This window comes from Callithrix jacchus, chromosome 11 (genome assembly GCF_049354715.1).
Source record: "Callithrix jacchus isolate 240 chromosome 11, calJac240_pri, whole genome shotgun sequence".
In the NCBI taxonomy this organism is placed as follows: Eukaryota; Metazoa; Chordata; class Mammalia; order Primates; family Cebidae; genus Callithrix; species Callithrix jacchus.
In genome coordinates, this window is record NC_133512.1 from 107,132,225 (window position 1) to 107,150,674 (window position 18,450).

At 43.3% G+C, this 18,450-nt stretch overlaps 1 non-coding gene across 1 annotated transcript; it reads left to right on the top strand.

Moving 5' to 3' along the window:
• Positions 1-13,567: 13,567 nt before the first annotated feature.
• On the top strand, positions 13,568-13,716 carry LOC118143979 (small nucleolar RNA SNORA57). Its single transcript, XR_004728453.1, has one exon. It is a non-coding gene; the product is annotated as a small nucleolar RNA SNORA57 (small nucleolar RNA).
• The last annotated feature ends 4,734 nt before the right edge of the window (positions 13,717-18,450 follow it).

The following is an 18,450-nucleotide window of genomic DNA, read 5'->3' on the forward strand; positions in this document are numbered from 1 at the left end:
TGGGTTCATTTTATTCTCATCTTCTTTTCTGGAAACTGGGGCTTTCTGTATCTTTTTGACAGAGTGGAGGGCACTGAGTACAAAGAGCATAATGACTTACTTTGTTTTACCGTAAGGCTGACTTCTTCCCCCTGCTTTTAGATTTTGCCTGATTCTCATAAATAGGCGAAAACTGACAACTTAAATTTCCTCAACATCTTAGCTATAGCTCCATTTACAAGAATTCAAACTGTATAACAGTAAGTCAACAGAAAAACTCAACTGATTGATTTAGAGTTAATGCTTAGGTAAGACAGACTTTTACATTCGTTTTTATATAATATCTTCTATGAGCAAGTTACATACCTTTTAATGTTTCCAAATATCAAAGTAATTTCAAAATGACATTTATGTATATTTCATGGTTAATATATTTTAATCCCTATATTTCTCAGTTCCCTTCCCCACCCTCCCCCCACCCCCCAGAAACATCTGTTTCATCATAGCTTCAACTTTTTGCTACAATCAAAAACTCTGGCCCTCATAATTTCTTTAAAAATCATCAAATATGCAAAGAAAAAGTTCTGGAAAAGAGAATAATAATAGCTAACATTTACTAACATTATTGAGATTTACTGAGTACCAGAGACATTCTAAACATTTCCCTCATGTTTTCTTTGAGATGGAGTCTTGCTCTGTCCCACAGTGGTGCAATCTCAGCTCACTGCAACCTTCACTTCACAGATTCAGGTGATCCTCCTGCCTTGGCCTTCCGAGTAGCTGGGACTACAGGTGCATACTACTAATTTTTTGTATTTTTATAGAGATGGGGTTTCACTCTGTTGGCCAGGCTGATCTTGAACTCCTGACCTCAACTGATCTTCTCACCTTGGCCTCCCAAAGTGCCGGGATTACTGATGTGAGCCACTGCTCCCAGCTGCCACCTCATTGAATCTTCACAATAACTTCATGAGGCAGATGCTGTTTTTTTTTTTTTTTTGAGACGGAGTTTCGCTCTTGTTACCCAGGCTGGAGTGCAATGGCGCGATCTCGGCTCACCGCAACCTCTGCCTCCTGGGTTCAGGCAATTCTCCTGCCTCAGCCTCCTGAGTAGCTGGGATTACAGGCACGTGCCACCATGCCCAGCTAATTTTTTGTAATTTTAGTAGAGACGGGGTTTCACCATGTTGACCAGGAGGGTCTTGATCTCTTGACCTCGTGATCCACCTGCCTCGGCCTCCCAAAGAGCTGGGATTACAGGAATGAGCCACCACACCCAGACTCCTCTTTTTATCTCTTCTTGAAGATGGTATCTACCCAAGTGACTTTGGTAGGGTGCGGTGCAGTGGCTCAAGTCTGTAATCCCAGCACTTTGGCAGATGCTATTAAATTCACACCCCCACCCTGCAGGTGAGGCTCTTGCCCAAGGCCATGCTGGTATCAGGGGCTGGAGCTGGGATGAGAACTCTAATCTGTACTGCAGAGCCTGTGCACTCAATACCCCAGGATCCTGCCTGCCTCCCATGAGATAAGAGGGGGACATAGGAGTTCTTGCTTTAGCTCTGTCAATAAGAACTCAGATCTTATTATTGCCTGTAAGATTTTCTCCTGTGTTTGGCTGAGGCTGTTTGATCTGAGGTTGCTTGGCTGTGTTCATCCTCTGTGTTCAATGGTAAAGAAGACTGCTGCTTTCTCTCCTCTCTCTTTTTCTTTCTCTCTTCTGTATTTTATTGCTATATATTTTTAGGCTTATTATTGGATTCTCATCAAAAGAATATTTCTTCTACTTCTTCTTGGTAGACACTTGAGCTTCCTTCCATCCCCTACTCTCCCCCACTACTCAGAGAACGCCACCAAAAGCAATCAGAGGTCAGAGGTCAATGACATGAATCAAAAGACACCAGCTTGGTCACCTAGACAATAGTTGTAGGTCAGATAATTGAAAACTGAAAGGCTAACAAAAACTTCTGCATCTGTTAATCAATTAATTCGGCCCCTGTGTCCCTATGGAATGCATGCCAAACATCTCAGATTTGGTGTGGGCAGAGCTGACAAAACACTTTGCTAAGGTAAAACCCTCACAGACAAGCAGAGCTTTCCAGAAAAAGACTTGGCATCTCAGAGACCTTCTATTATCCTATTCATGTATTCCATTTACTCTTCCAACCAATGTTCGTGGTGTGCTTGCTGGGAGCAGGGCACACACTCCTGTAGGGAGTGAAAGGTATTTTACCCATGAAGTCAGGGGACTCTAAAGATGGCCTTTTCTCCACTGGGGTAAATGGCGCATGACCTCAGTGAGGCTGGGTGCCTACACCCTGTCACCTGTTCTCCCTCTTTCCATCGGCCATTCAAACTCCACTCACTCGGCATGTAATCAGATACTCTCTCTACTTGCCTTTCCTGGACAAGGAGTAAATTTTGTTCTGGAAAGAGAGGCTTTGTGCCCTGTCAACTTAGGGCAACCCCCACGCCAAAAGTTAATCAGGTTTGGGGTCTGTATTTAGACTTTGCTTGTCCAAACTCCTTATGTAACCTCCCATAGAGCGGCTTCCTTATTAAGCAGCAGTCTCTACCTGCTAAGTAGCCTTTTGTTTCCCACCTAAGGGTTAAGGGGACTCTCAGAATTCCTGTGCATGGTACCTAACTCTTTAGCGCCAATTCACTGGTATCCGTTCAACAGTGTTTACTGAGTAAATAATAATAATAATAAATATATTCATATGTGTATTCATAAGACGAACAATATACTTATAAAGAAAGGGAGATCATACAGCAAAACATGGAAGGTTATGTGTGAACTGGTTTTTTTGTTTGTATTTCTCTGTAGTTAAAAAGTGTTCTGTGCTAGATTAATTTTAAAATTAGAAATAAAAAATTGCATTTTATTTTTTGAGACAAAGTCTTGGTCCGTCACCCAGGCTGGAGTGCAGTGATGTGATCAAGGCTCACTGAAGCCTCAAACCCCTGGGCTCAGGTGATTCTCCTGCCTCAGCCTCCCAAGAAGCTGGGACTGCAGGTGTGTGCCACCACACCCAGCTAAAATGCTATTTTATAGTATTATTGATCACTTAGATGAACAAAGCATGCTTCGTAGTATTATGTAGAGATACACTTCTGCTTCTAGCCATAATAGAGAAGCAGGGACCAGATTTTCCCTCCCACCTAAAACAATTTGAAAACCAGACAAAATATACGAATGAACTGTTTTCAGACATTGTGCAACAGGCAGTGCAGGACAATGAAAACTGAAAGAATGGAAATATATGAGCGGAAGCTTGCAATTCCCCCGGATTGCTACCTGGAGAGAGTTTCTGGTTCTTAGTGCAGGGAGGAGGAACTCAAATGGAGCCCATTGGTGTCCTTGAGGAAGAAGACTTCAGGGTTTGGAAAAGTCAAGGTGGCTGGAATTTGCAGGGTAGAGTAATGGAGAGGAGAAAGCATCGTGCACACACACATACAGCTTGAGAAAGAAGACTCTGAAGACCTGTAGAGGGCTCCTCATGAGTTCTTCATCTGAGTATTGATCGGTTATTGTTTATGAGGAAAACAACTAGAGGCTGGGAAGAGAATGACTCGAAAAGAACAGGAGGAACAACCACCAGAGCCCACACAGAGCTGGGAGTAGTTTCTGCTCTTGCCAGCCAGAGCAGAAATACAGGCCACTGAGTAGAGTTCTCAAACAGGTATTATCTCAGGGGCCAAATCAGGTCCAGCTGAGATAACAGCTGTTCTGAACCCTGTGAACAAAACTTCTAACCCAGCCTTGAAAGAATCAAACTCTTTCTCAATAATTTAACTGCAACTCAGAGCAAAGTGAAAAAATATTTAAAGAAACACAAAAACTCCAGCACCCAATAAAGTAAAACTGATAATGTCTAGCATCCAAGCAGAAATTACCAGTTACATGAAAAAGCAGGAAAAGATGCCCCATCATGAGGAGAAAAATCAGTCAATAGAAACAGACTCAGAAATGACACAGATGAGGCAATTTGTAGACAAGACTATTAAAACAGATATTGTAAGTTATAAATATACTCCCAGTGTTCAAGAACATAGAGAAAAATATGAGCTTGACAAAGACATGGAAGCTATAATAATGACCCACATTTGAACTTTCAGAGATGAAAAACATAATGTCTGAGATGAAATGATTATGTAGGAATAGAAAAATTAATTAGGATTTTCTGTCCTTACGGGCCAAAGACAATCCAGTGGCATAGACAGACACATTACTCATAATAATAGGCGTAAGATGGGAAGCACTGGGAAAGAAGCCACACTAACACTTCCAGCTGAAGAGACTTAAATAGGGCTTCATGGAGAAGGTAGCATTTGAGTTTGACCTTAAGGGCTTTCAATCAACAGAGACAAGGAGCAGTGTGGGCATTTCTTGTGGACAGGTTCACATAGGCAAAGCATAGGAAGGGAAAAACCCCGAGCAGGTCAATTGGACTGGTAGGTGAAAAGATTCATGTCTGGGAGCATTGGGAGAGCAGGTTGAGAAATAATGCTAGCCACCATTTATTGAGCAATTACAATATGCCAGGCATTGCTCTGACTGCTTCATCTACATATGCTTGCCTATCCTCGGCAATGTTATTGTTCAGCCTCATTTTGCAGCTAAGGAAACTGAGGCCCAGAGAAGTTAGATGATTTGCTCAACAACACACTACTAGAAAGTGCAGTCTGGCTCTAGAGTCCAAGTCCGAGCTCTTAGGCACTGCATTCTTCTTCCAACGCTGCTGACCAAATAGGTTTGGGCTGGATTTATTTATAATGTTTTGTTGTTTTTTGTTGTTGCCGCTGCTTCTGCTGGGGGAGCTTGAATACTAGGCTAAGGAAATACATTTTATTCTGGGAGGATGGGGTCCCACCGAAATGTCAAGGGTAGTGCACAGCAGATCTGTGAGGTGCTTTGGGCTCAACTAGAGGAGGGAAAGTCTCAAACTCAGGAGACAGTGCTGGGGGTGGGGACTGCAAGAATCCAGATGAATGGCAGGAAGTGCCAGAGTTGGGGGTGGGGGATGTGCAAGGGATGGGAGACAGGGGATCTACGGGAAAGCAATTTTATCTATCATCTATCTATCTATCTATCTATCTATCTATCATCATCTATCTATCTATCTGTATATCTATTTTGAGACAGAGTCTCACTCTGTTGCCAGGCCGGAGTGCAGTGGTTTGATCTCGGCTCACCGCAACCTCCACCTCCCAGGTTCAAGCGATTCTCCTGCCTCAGCCTCTGGTGTAGCTGGGACTACAGGTATGCACCATCACATTTAGCCAAAAAAAAAATTTTAGTCGAATTTTAGTAACATATTGGTATTTTTAGTAGAGACAGAGTTTTACCATGTTGGCCGAGATGGTCTCAATCTCCTGACCTCATGACCCACCCACCTTGGCTTCCCAAAGTGCTGGGATTACAGGTGTGAGCCACTGCACTCAGCCTGGGAAAGTGATTTTAAAGAAAGCTGAGGAACAGGGAAAGACTGTATCTTCTGCATATGACTGGGATGAGGGTGTTTGTTGTCCAGGTCAGCAAGGCCTACATTAGAGTCAAAAAAGATGGGAGGTTGATTCCATGTGACAGGAAGAAGAGAGGTGCTTGCTATGGGATTAAGAAAGTGGAGCAGCCTCAGTTATGGGCAAAGATGAAGACTGTAGGAAGAGTTTGTGGGGCTGAGGGCAAAGCTCTGGGGACAGCGAGAACGGACCTGGGAAGTGGGGGATTTGGGCATCATCAGCAGGACCAAGTAGAGGCCTTGAGGGGAGAAGAGGAGGTCTGCAGTGTAGAGAAAGTGGAAATAAAGAGGAATCAGCAAAGACAGGACAAAGGGGAAGATGATGCCGTGAAAGGGCTGTGCAGACATCAGCTGGTAGAATTACAAGGAGAACCAGAGATGCTCCATCAGGTGAAGAATTCTCAGAGAGAATGAATGGGTTGCTGTTGCTGTCCAGTGCTGCAGAGAGGAGCTGAAGGAAGCCAGGTACAAGGCTCCAGGAGGCCATTGGTGCCATTTGGGAGCCATCTCAGTGATGTCCCTCTCGGTGAAGGATTGGGGAGTGATGGAGAATGAGAAAACTGGAAGCACCAAAATTCCTCCGGGAAGAAATGGGGAGGTGACTGGGTGTGGTGGCTAACGCCTGTAATCCCAGCACTTTAGGGGGCTGAGGCGGGCGGATCACATGGTCAGGAGTTCAGAGACCAGCCTGGCCAATAGGGTGAAACCCCCTATCTACTAAAAATACAAAAATTAGCTGAATGTGGTAGCTTGTACCTGTAGTTCCAGTTAGTTGGGAGGCTGAGGCAGGAGAATTTCTTGAACCTGGGAGCAGAGGTTGCAGTGAGCCAAGATTACGCCACTCTACCCCAGCCTGGGCAACAGAGCAAAACTCCATCTCAAAAAAAAAAAAAAAAAAAAGGTGGGGAGACTAGGTCTGTTCCTTTAGGAGTAACAGGCTCAGAGACAGCTTATGTAGAATTTATTTTTTTTGTTGTCATTTTCTCCAGTCAAACATTCACCCAGCTGTTACTGCCATCAGACACTCTGCTGGGCAATGCACAGGTAACCTTAAGCTTGTAGGAAGAAGCAGAGAAGAGTCTGGCCAGAATTGTTGGTTCATGCCTGTCATCCCAGCATGTTTGGAGGCAGAGATGGGAGGATCAGTTGAGGCCAGGAATTCAAGACCACCCTGGGCAACATGATGAGATCTTGTCTCTTAAAAAAAAAAAGGTGGTTTTATTATTATTATTATTTTTGAGTCTCACTCTGTCACCCAGCCTGGAGTGCAGTGGTGCCATCTTGGCTCATTGCAACTTCTACCTCCCATGTTCAAGTGATTCTCTTACCTCAGCCTCCTGAGTAGCTGGAATTACAGGTGCCTGCCACCATGCCCAGCTAATTTTTGTATTTCTAGTACAGATGGGGTTTCACCATGTTGGTCAGGCTGGTCTCAAACTCCTGACTTCCAGTGATCTGCCCATCTCAGCCTCCCAAAGTGTTGGGATTACAGGTGTGAGCCACCGTGCCCAGCCAAAATTTGTTTTTTAATTATCAGGGCATGGTGGTACATGCCTGTAGTCCTCAGCCTGGGCAACACAGCAAGACCCTGTCTCAAAAAAAAAAAAAAAAGAGTTCATGGGGAGCACGAGATAAAAGGAACACAAGCAAGGAAAAGGGATATGAGATAGAACAGGGCTGGCCAGGAAGAGGGAGGGAGGGAGTTGTAAAATCACAGATGGAGGGTTAGGCTGTTGCTTCTGACATTAGAAAAGACTGCAGGACAGGGTGCTCAGAGTGGATGAGGAAGGGCCTCCTTTGGTCCTGTGGGCTGTGAGGGTCTCTGGGAAGCCTTTCCCGCCCACTGGCCTCGCCAGAGGACTGTTGATAGAGTCCTAAGCACTGCTCGATGGATGTGTGGCTGTGCTCCCCGTGAATGAATGACGTCACCCACTCAGCGCAGCCTGCTCCGCATGTGATGTTTGTTGTTCTTGGGAGAGAGGGCGGTATCCAGCCCTAAGGTATTCCAGGGTGCAAGGAAAAGGCTTGTCTGGGGCTGGAAAGAGCCTGTCATTGCAAAATTTTCCTTGGTATGTGGGATTAAAAAACTTTTGTCACTGACAAGAGTTTGCTCCTAATTTTCCAGAATGACTCAAATGTTTGCTTCAGACAATGACAGAGTGTATCTCGCTTGAATCATTGGATTTCTGTTATTTTTGTAAGATGTGGGTGGGCAATATGACTCAGTATTTTTCCAAGAGATGTGAAAATTATGTTGCCTATTTTGGATCATTTCATACTGAGACCTGGAACATTTTTCTTGAATTTCAAATCTTGGAGCTTGGGGAATTTTTGTTTTTGTTTTGTCTTTCAATCATGTCAGATCTTTTCCAGATAAAATTTTAAAGGAAAATTACTTAGCAATAGCTCTAAGTTATGAAGTATATTTTGAATGATAATTTAGTTTTACATTGTTAAAATAAAAGATGTGTTAAAGCTGGTGGTGTGTTTGCCATCCTAACAGTGAAAATATTAGAGAGCGTGGGATTAGGTGGAGGCTTAAAGTCATCTAATTCAGAACTTTATCCGGTGTGTGAATGAATATCCTCAGACTAGTTTTCTAGTTTCTGCTTGGACAAACTGAGTTGGTTTTTTTCTTTTTTTATGCATCAGATGATGGAGTGCTTGTTCACACCAAATTAAAATCTTCCTCCCTGCAGCTTCCAAACCTGGGTTCCAGTCCTGACCCCTATTCTATGTGAATCCCTATAGAAGAATTCTGTAGCTGAATGATCATTTTTGAAATACAGCTGTATTTTCCTTCTTGATAAGTCAGTAAGGATTCTTTTCCATAAGTTTTTTTGGGTTGTTTTTGTTTGCCATTAGTGCTAGGACAAGAGACTGGGGCTTAATGTCTCCAGAAGGATAGGGCACCTAGGAAAAAGAAAGATGAGGCCAGGAAAAGATAAGGAAAAAGAAAGTGCCTGTAATTCCAAAGCCCCACTTTGGAAGGCCAAGGTGGGCAGATCACTTGAGGTTAGGAGTTGGAGACCAGCCTAGGCAAAATGGCGAAACCCCATCTCTGCTATTAATAAAAATACAAAACATTAGTCAGGTGTGGTGGCACAGGCCTGTAATCCAGCTACTCAGGAGTCTGAGGCAGGAGAATCGCTTGAAACTGGGAGGTGGAGGCTGCGGTGTGTTGAGATCACGCCACTACACTCCAGCCTGGGTGACATAGCAAGACTCCAAAAAAAAAGCAAGATGAGCACAAAACTGTAATTCTTTTCCGATAGGGAGACTGGTTTTAGTTGATAATGGTATTGTGGTCATGTTTAGAAAAGAGTTCTTATTGGACCAGGCACAGTAACCCACACCTGTCATCTCAGCAGTTTTGGAGGCTGAGGCAGGTGGGTACTTGAGGTCAGGAGTCCGAGACCAGGCTGGCCAACATGGCGAAACCCTGTCTCTACTAAAAATACAAAAGTAGCTGGGCATAGTGGCACACACCTGTAATCCCAGCTACTCGTGAGGCTGAGGCAGGAGAATCAATTGAACCCAGGAGGCTGAGGCTGTAGTGAGCTGAGATTGTGCCACTTCACTCCAGTCTGGGAGACAGAGCGAGGCTCCATTTCAAAATAGAAAAGAAAGATGACTCAAGAGTATAACTCTTTTCCAATAGGGAGATTGAATGAGGAAATGCAAAGTCCTTGTTCTGTATGTTTATTGGTTTATTGAGACTCCCAGAGTGAGCACAGAGAAGCCATCCCCCCACCCACTTTCCCCTAAACCTTGGGTTCAACCCCAGGTGGGAGTCATTGAGAATGGTGGAAACACCCGGAGAGGGCGAGGGCAGAGGCAGAGGCACCACGAGCTAATGAAGCGTAGGTTTCAGGGCCTCTCACTTGCTGGGGCTTCTTCCCGTGTCCTAGGAGGGGTCCGAGCAATGAGGTTACATAATCTCATTTTAAAAAAGCAATTCAAAAGGCAGTGTAACTGCCATTGGCTAAAACGGCTATCTCCTTCCTGTCTGACTTATTCTCCATCCTATTTATCCTCCTCCTAGCACTGTATGAGTAGCCATAGGTACTGTGGGCATCCAGCTAAGGAAATTAGAGTGGGGTTTCGTTTTGTTTGGCTTTTGTGGGACGCATTTGTGTGGACTGTCATCAAATCTGTATAGACATGTCATGGCCTCCCAGAGCAGGAATGACTGAGCCAGTGGCCACTAGTAGATATTTCACAACCAGATCTATAGTGTTTGCTCATTTCCATGGTGTAAATACTCCCACCGTGGCCTATTCCAAGCTGTCCATGGCCACTGAAGATGAAGTTGGGAAGAGCAGCACCCCAGGGTATATAGCATTTCACATGAATACAATAGAATGTAAATAATCCCAGGAGCACAGTGACAGCAAAGTATAGTGAAATAATTGGGAAGAGATGAGTTTGGAGTATTGTCATTTGTCATCTTCATTTTTAGTATTACTTATTTAATTTTAAGTTTGCAAAATTTAATGAATAATGGCTGTGTTTAACAACTGCCTCCCAAAATTTCGGAAATGCTAATAGTGGGCGCTCATGAGCTAGAACAAGCCAGCTCCCGCACACCTGGGAAAGCCAGGACCGCTCCTGCTCATATGGGACTCACCCAGGACATGGAAGTGGAGGGCAAGAGTTTGTAATCAGAGGTAGTAATGAGTCATTAGAAATGAAGAATGTGAACAATGAAGCAGAAGCAAGTTTTTAGATGTATGAGCCAAAAGCTTGCCTGTGGGAAATCCTTCCAAGCATCAGGTATGTAAATTTGTACACAGCAGGTTTGATTCTCATTGGCACCTAATCAAATTGATGTTCTTGTCCATCAAGATTTTGCTTGATAATTAATTCTGGGCATATAATTACAAATGCCCTATATTAAAGCTTTTTTCTAATCCCAGCACAGATTTGTTTTAAAATTTTGTCAGTGGTGTCTTAGTTATTACTGTGGTTTAAATGACTGTCCCCTCCACACGTCTTGTTGAAATTTGGCTGCCAGTGTTGCAGGTGGAGCCTAATGGGAGGTGTTTGGGTTATGGGGCAGAGGCCTCAGGAATAGATTAACACGCTCTCCATGTATTTATTTATTTTTTGAGATGGAGTTTCGCTCTCGTCTCCCAGGCTGGAGTGCAATGGCATGATCTTGGCACACTGTAACCTCCACCTCCTGGGTCCAAGCGATTCTCCAGCCTCAGCCTCTCGAGTAGCTGGGATTACTGGCGTATGCCACCATGCCCAGCTAATTTTTGCATTTTTAGTAGAGGCAGGGTTTCATCTTGTTGGCCAGGCTGATCTCAAACTCCTGACCTCAGGTGATCTGCCCACCTCGGCCTCCCAAAGTACTGGGATTACAGGTGTAAGCCATGGTGCCTGACCAATTAACACCCTCTCTGGATGGGGGAGTGAGTGAGTTCTTGCTGTTTTAGTACCTAAAAGAGCTGGTTGTTTAAAAAGAGCCTGGCACCTCCCCACCTACTCTTTCCGGCTTCCTCTCTCAGCATGTGATCTCTGTACACGACGGCTCCCCTTCACCTTCTGCCATGAGTGGAAGCAGCATGAGGCATGCTTCTTACACAGCCTGTGGAACTGTGAGCCAAAGAAATCTTTTCTTTATAAATTACCCAGCCTCACTTATTCCTTTATAGCAACACAAATGGACTAAGTCAGTTATCTATTGCTGCATTACAAATTACTCCAAAATTCAGTGGCTTGAAACCACAAATATTTATTATCTCACAGTTTCCTTGGGTTAGGAGTCTGGGCGTGGCTTAGCTGAGTCTTCCAGCTCAGGGGCTCTTGCAGTCACATGTTTGCTGGGGCTGTCATTGGCTTCATGTGGGGTGTGGAGTTCTTATCCAAGCTCATTCAGTGGTTGTTGGCAGGATTCGGTTCCTCACGGGTTGTTGGACTGAGGGCCTCAGTTCCTCACTGGCTGTTGGCTTCATTTCCTTGCCATGTGGGCCTCTCCATGGGACGTCTCACAGTGTGGCTGCCAGCTTCTATCAAAGTGAGAAAGCAAAAGAGGAAGAGAGAGAAAGCAAGATGGAAGCCACAGTCTTTTTGTAACCTAATCTCTTGCCAACTTGTTCAGAATAAAACCACAGTCCTTCAAAGAGCCAAAAGCCTGCCCCATGTCCTTCCCTGTCTGACGTCATCCTTTGTCATACTTCCCTTGGCTTTCTCCATTCCAGCTACTCTGGCCTCTTTGCTGTTCCTGAAACTCACCAGGCACACTCCTGCCCCAGGACCTTTGCACTTGCTATTCTGTCCGTAATACTCCCTCCGGATATCCACGCGGCCACTCCTTCATCACTTTCTTACCTTTAATCATTTAGTCACTTTCTTGGTGATGCCTTCCCTGGTCACCCAGTTTTTAACAACAACATGTCATTCCCCTAGCCCTGGGCGCTCCTTTGACTCATTCCCTGTCTGAAATATCTTTAGGACTTAACCACCTAGGATGTCAGCTTTCTGAGCTGGGATGCAAGTATCAGGAGAACTGTTGTTTTGTTTCATTTTGCTTGTTAAAGTTTATGGCTAAACCCCTAGCTCCTAGAACAGGGCCTAGGACACAGTAGCAATTAATTCCTTTGATTTGCCAGTTTAGTAACCAGTAGATCATGAAACGAAGTCAAGTTCATCCTGCCATACTGTATACTACTGACCCCTCTCTCTCTTATTTTCTTTCTTGCTCAACTTAGTTTTAGTTTTAGAAAGAATGTGTGCACACAGAAAAATTAAAATAATGCAGAAAAGTATAACATGCAAAAGAAACATCACAATCCCCTCCCCAAATTCTTCCCTTAGTCCCACTTCCCAGAAGTTTCTGTTTTCAAGATTTCCTGTTTTAATTTTTTTGATGGTTATTATAGAACCTGAAATTTGCTTATTATACCTTTCTTTCTTGATTTATCAATGCAGAATGTGTCTATTAATTCCCTGCCTTAAAAATGAAGAATTTAGGCCAGGTGCGATGGCTCACGCCTGTAATCCCAACACTTTGGGAGGCCAAGGAGGGAGGATCACTTGAGCTCAGGAGTTCAAGATCTGCCTGGGTAACATGGAAAAACTCCATCTCTACAAAGAAAAACAGAAACAAAAAAAAAAAATTAGTCTGGGGTGTTGGTGCGTGTCTGTGGTCCTGGTTACTTGGGAGGCCAAGATGGGAGGATTGCTTGAGCCAGGGAGGCAGAGGTTGCATTGAGCTGAGATCATGCTACTGCACTCCATCCTGGACAATAGAGTGAGACCCTGAAAAAAAAATGATAGGAAGGAAGGAAGAAAGAAAGGAAAGAAGGAAGGAAGGAAGGAAGGAAGGAAGGAAGGAAGGAAGGAAGGAAGGAAGGAAGGGAATTTAATGCATCTGTAATGTCACTCATTTTCCCTAATCAGTTTTTATTAGATATATTATTTTGGTTCTTTTTTAGTTCTTCTATGGGATATTTTACAACTTCAAATAAAATACTAAGATCTTTATTTCTCAGTGTATCAAATTCAGGCAGTTCCGACTGACTCCTGTGGTGGATGCAGTTTGCACTTTTATTTTATTTCTTTTTCACCTTCCATTTCTTTACTAGACTTTTAAAAAATGTTATCATGGTTTATAGTATTTACATTATGTTCTGTAACCATAATTATACTTTCCTGTGATTTGACTATAGATCGATTCTAAGAATAAAAATAATCTTAAAAGCTATTACAATATTATAATAATTACTATTTTTCTTTTTTTTGAGATGGAGTCTTGCACTGTTGCCCAGGCTGTAGTGCAGTGGCACAATCTCATCTCACGGCAATCTCCACCTCCTGGGTTCAAGCAATTCTCCTGCCTCAGGCTCCCAAGTAACAGGGACAACAGGCGTGTGCCACCATGCCCAGCTAATATTTCTGTATTTTTAGTAGAGACAGGGTTTCACCATGTTGGCCAGGATGGTATTGATCTCCTGACCTCGTGATCCACCCACCTTGGTCTCCCAAAGTGCTAGGATTACAGGCATGAGTCATGGCGCCTGGCCAATATTATAATTATTTAAATATCATTCAACCCTCCTTTTCTTGGCAGGGACCGGGCTTGTGGTCCCGCTCTCCGTAATATATGGAGGAAGAGGGAAAGGACTCTGGCCCCCTTGGCATCATGTCTTCGGTGCCGGTGGCTTCTCATCCCCTGGTTCTATCCTCAAGTGCCGAGACACCAGAAAGAAAAGAGAGAGAGAGAAAAAAATCATTCACCATTGAACCAACCATGACTGGCTCTATAGAGAAAAATGTAATTCAATGCCATTAAAACTTAGAAGTTTAAAAAAAAACACTGACACATTAATACCTCAATATCTCCTATTTCCTTTCATTTTTCTTTATTTCTAGGTCATTTTCAGGTACCACTGCTTCTGGTATTTCATGCCACTTTCTTTCTTGGAGTCATTCATTTTTCTGGAAACTGCCAAAATAATTTTTCAAGTAAATTTTCTAAATCTGTACAAGTCCAAAAATGTCTCCCGTTATCCCCTTGCCTTGATGGATAGTTTGTCTGAGTGTAGAATTCTAGCTTCAAAGTCTGCTTCTCAGAACTTGGAAGCAGGGCTGCCTTTATTGGCATGAGAGGTGTGCACTCCAGGACAGAATGTGGCATGAAATACAACAGGCACTGGTGGCTGAGAATGACCTAAAAATAAAGGGGTAAAAGAAAATAAGTAGCCTCATTCTTAGAAAGGCCCCATGCTTGGTTTAATGCCCTGTTATTATCATCTTGAACTACTTATTAAGTTTTGAACGAGGGGTACCACATTTTCATTTTCATGGAGCCCAACAATGTATAAAGTAGCCCTGTTTGAAAGACATTCAAGCATCTAGTTATGTAAAAGTCTAAAGTAGGTAACGTGCTTTCTCCTGGAAACTTTTGATGTGCATACACATATACATTTTTATCGTTAGGATTCTGAATTTTCACTAAGATGTCTCTGGCTATGGGGCTTATTACCCTGTTCTTGGCATTCAGTGGGCCCTTTTACTTTGAAACTATTCATTTCATTCTTAAGCTTAGGTATTTTCCCCTCTAATCTTTCTTTAATGTTTTATTCCCTTTCTCTGTTTTCTTTCCTTGTAGAATTAATGTTGGACTTCCTTCATCTTTCATTGTCTCAATTTTTCTCTTGTATCTTCTATTTTCTTGCCTTTTTGAGTTATGTTCTGGAAGATGTCCTTGGTTTTATTTTCCAAATCACTAATCTGGCCTTTAGCTTTGTTTATTCATTACTCAGCTCATTCACTTAAAAAAAAAATTTTTTTGACAGTCATATTGTTTAGGTTCCTCAAACTTCATGGGGAACAATCAAGTCTTTCAAGTCTTCTTTTTCATAACAGCTTATTCTTGTTGCTTGAAATTTGTGCTCGTTTCTCTGAGGTTGTTCATTAGAATTAAGAAAAAAATATCTTGCTTTCCTGGATCGTATTTCTTCCAGGGTGAGCTATTTCTTATTGTGTCTGTTTATCATGTTAGTCCTTTGTTTATACTGCTGATTTTCCTCACGTCTTTTTTCATACTTTCATATTGATGATATAAGTTTCTGCTTATTAGTATGTAGTTGGGTTGGGCTTTTGCTGCAGTTTATCAACACGATTCTTCCCTGAATGGGAATTCTGATTGTGGGATTTAGGTAATTGGGTGAAGAGTATTTATAGGCATTCTTCTAGTGCAGTACCTGGGCAGTCAGCTGGCAGGTTGGGGAACTCAATTATCAATGTAAGAAGGGCTTTATTCTGGAGAATGGAACCTTAGTCTATTTCTATCCTTGTCTTTTACTCCTCCTTCCTCTCTTCATTCTTTATCTACTTGATATCTGTTGTGGAGCCCTGGAGTTACCTAAAGCCCTGCTGTATTTCTCTTCCGGGTCTCAGCACCCTTAGGAGCACCCCTCAGACATGTTACCTACTTTCTATAGAAAGCAGTTCCAGCCTTTGCCTAGACCAGTGTTTTCAGTGTGATTCCAGACCAGTAGCTTCAGCACCAGCTGGGAACTTAGAAATGTGAATTCTCTGCTTCGCTGGGTTCTCCTAGAACTCCTGGGGTGGGGCTGAACAATCTGGGTTTGAATAAGCCCAAGAACAAGACCAGTGGCTTGAGAACTGGCCCCAGGCAAAGCCCACTGCAGCTATAGTGGCTCTGTTTCCGAGGCAGAGAGGGGAAGCACACTTGCTGTGGGTGGTTCTAGAAGAGCTGTTTAATGAGCTACCCTACTGCTTGCCCTGTGGCTCACCCCTTGCCTTTAAATGCATTGGCTGGAGTTTGACGTTTTTCTAAGGCTTTCTTTTCTTTTTTTTTTTGAGACAAGGTCTCATTCTGTTGCCCAGGCTGGAGTACAGTGGCATGAACACTGCTTGCTGCAGCCTCCACCTCCTGGGCTAAATTAATCCTCCTGCCTCAGCCTCCCAGGTAGCTGGGACCACGGGAATGCGTCACCATGCCCAGCTAATTTTTAAATTTTTTGTAGAGACAGGCATCTCACTATGCTGCCCTTGCTTGTCTTGAACTCCTGGGCTCAAATGATCCTCCCACCTCAGCCTTGCAAAGTGCTGGGATTACAGATGTGAGCTACCAAGCCCAGCCCTGTGAGGCTTTCTTGAGAAGACTCACAATTAGTTTTGGTGTGGTTTCTCTTTTTTTTTTTTTAAATCGTTCAAATTTCATCTGCTTTTTAAAAAATAGCAATTTAGCCATAATAATAGAAGGACATAATTCATAAATTCAATAGTACTAAATGACTTCGAATAAAGAAAGCAGTTGCTGCTTGCACACTGCACCCTTGCCCAGCCTCCTCACCCCCATGCCACCCAGACCCACTCCCCAGTGGCAACGAGTTTGAACTCCTTTAGCCACTTTCTTTCTTTTTCTTTTTTTTTTTCGAGACGGAGTTTCACTCTTGTTGCCCAGGCTGGAGTGCAATGGCACATTCTCGGCTCACTGCAACCTCCACCTCCTGGGTTCAAGAGATTCTCCCGTTTTAGCTTCCCAAGTAGCTGGGATTACAGGCATGTGCCACCATGCCTGGCTAATTTTTTGTATTTTTAGTAGAGACAGGGTTTCACCACGTTGGCCAGGATGGTCTCAATCTCTTGACCTCGTGATCCACCCGCCTCAGCCTCCCAAAGTGCTGGGATTACAGACATGAGCCACCGCGCCTGGCCCTTTAGCCACTTTCTTATTATTTAACTCCATACTTCTCGATGAACTATTTATATGGCTCTTTCTCAATGTCTCAGTCTTGGACATTATCTATTGACTTCCAATGATCGTTATTGAAGATTTCACTCTTTCACACCCTCTTCTCTTTCCATCATTCTTGGTACGGTTATATTACATGTTTTTGTGTGTGGGGGTTTAAATTAATAGCCACAGTTTAAATGGGATTCACTAACAGACCCCGTAGTGTGCTGGGATTGTTTCCTTTCTCTTACAACTTTAATTTGTCCCAAAGTTAAAATTGACTTTTAAAAATTTGCAGCCAGGTGTGGTAGCTCACCCCTGTAATCCCAGCACTTTGGAAGGCAGAGGTGGGTGGATCACAAGGTCAAGAGATTGAGACCATTATGACTAATACGGTGAAATCCCGTCTCTCCTAAAATCCAAAAATTAACTGGGCATGGTGGTGCATGCCTGTAGTCCCAGCTACTCGGGAGGCTGAGGCAGGAGAATCACTCGAACTCAGGAGGCAGAGGTTGCAGTGAGCTGAGATCACGCTACTGCACTCAAGCCTGGTGACAGAGCAACACACTCAGTCTCAAAAAAAAAAAAATTGCTTACTTTTTAAGTGCTTCTTCATTAATATCCCCCCAAATGCTCCTATGTATCTGTCACACTGTTATTATTTTTTTTCTAATGGCAAAAAGACTATATCAAACAATTTATCAGTTTTTATCATCATCATTATCATTATTTTGAGATGGGGTCTCACTCTGTCACCCAGGCTGAAGTACAATGGTATGATCATGGCTCACTGTAGCCTCCAACTCCTGGGCTCAAGCAGTCCTTCTGCCTTGGCTTCCCAAAGCACTGGGGTTACAGACATGAGCTGCCACACACTGTCTGTTTCATTAGTTTTCAATCCCCGGAGACCCGCTTTTTGGAACCTTCTATCCTCTCCAATCCGAGAGATTATTCTCTAGGCCTCTGCTCGGCTCTGGTCCTGGGGATTCTTTTTACCATTCTCCCATGTTTCATGAATCTTTGCAGGAAGTATTTAAGCAGCTCAGCATAAAATCGCCCTTCCTAGAATTGTACTACTAATTCCTGACCTTCTGCCCTAATCTCTGTGAGTAGGTCATTGTTTTGATATGTACAAGACAATTTACACCTAGTACCTAACTTCGTTCTTTTCTTAAATAGAAAAACAGCTCTACTGAGGTATAACTGATACACAATAAACTGCATGTATTTAATATGGACAAGGTAATGAGTTTCATATGCATACTCCCATGAAACCATCACCACAATCAGGGTAATAGACATATCCATCACCTCCAAAACTTTCCTTCTGTCCCTTTGTTCTTCTATCTTCTTGCCCAGGGAAGGTCATCCTACCACTGACTTCTAGCCCCATGAGAGGTCTCTCATACCTGCTCACAGACTTCCTTGATGCCAATGGGCACCTCCGATTCTTGAATTTATTGTCCCTTGGATTCCACATCACCGTGCCCTCTTCAGCATATAGAGGAAAAATGTAGACTGTAAAGTCACACAGACCTGGGGTCATATCTCACCTGCTCCCATTTCTAGCTGAATAACATTTGGCAAGTCAAGTCTTATTTTCTATGTTAGAGAAGCCCAGGGATCATAGTACCACTTGCATGAAGATTGTTGTAAGGATTAAATGAGACAAGATATACTAAGCATCTTGGAGAGTTCCTGGCACAGAATACTAGCTCTATTTTCCAT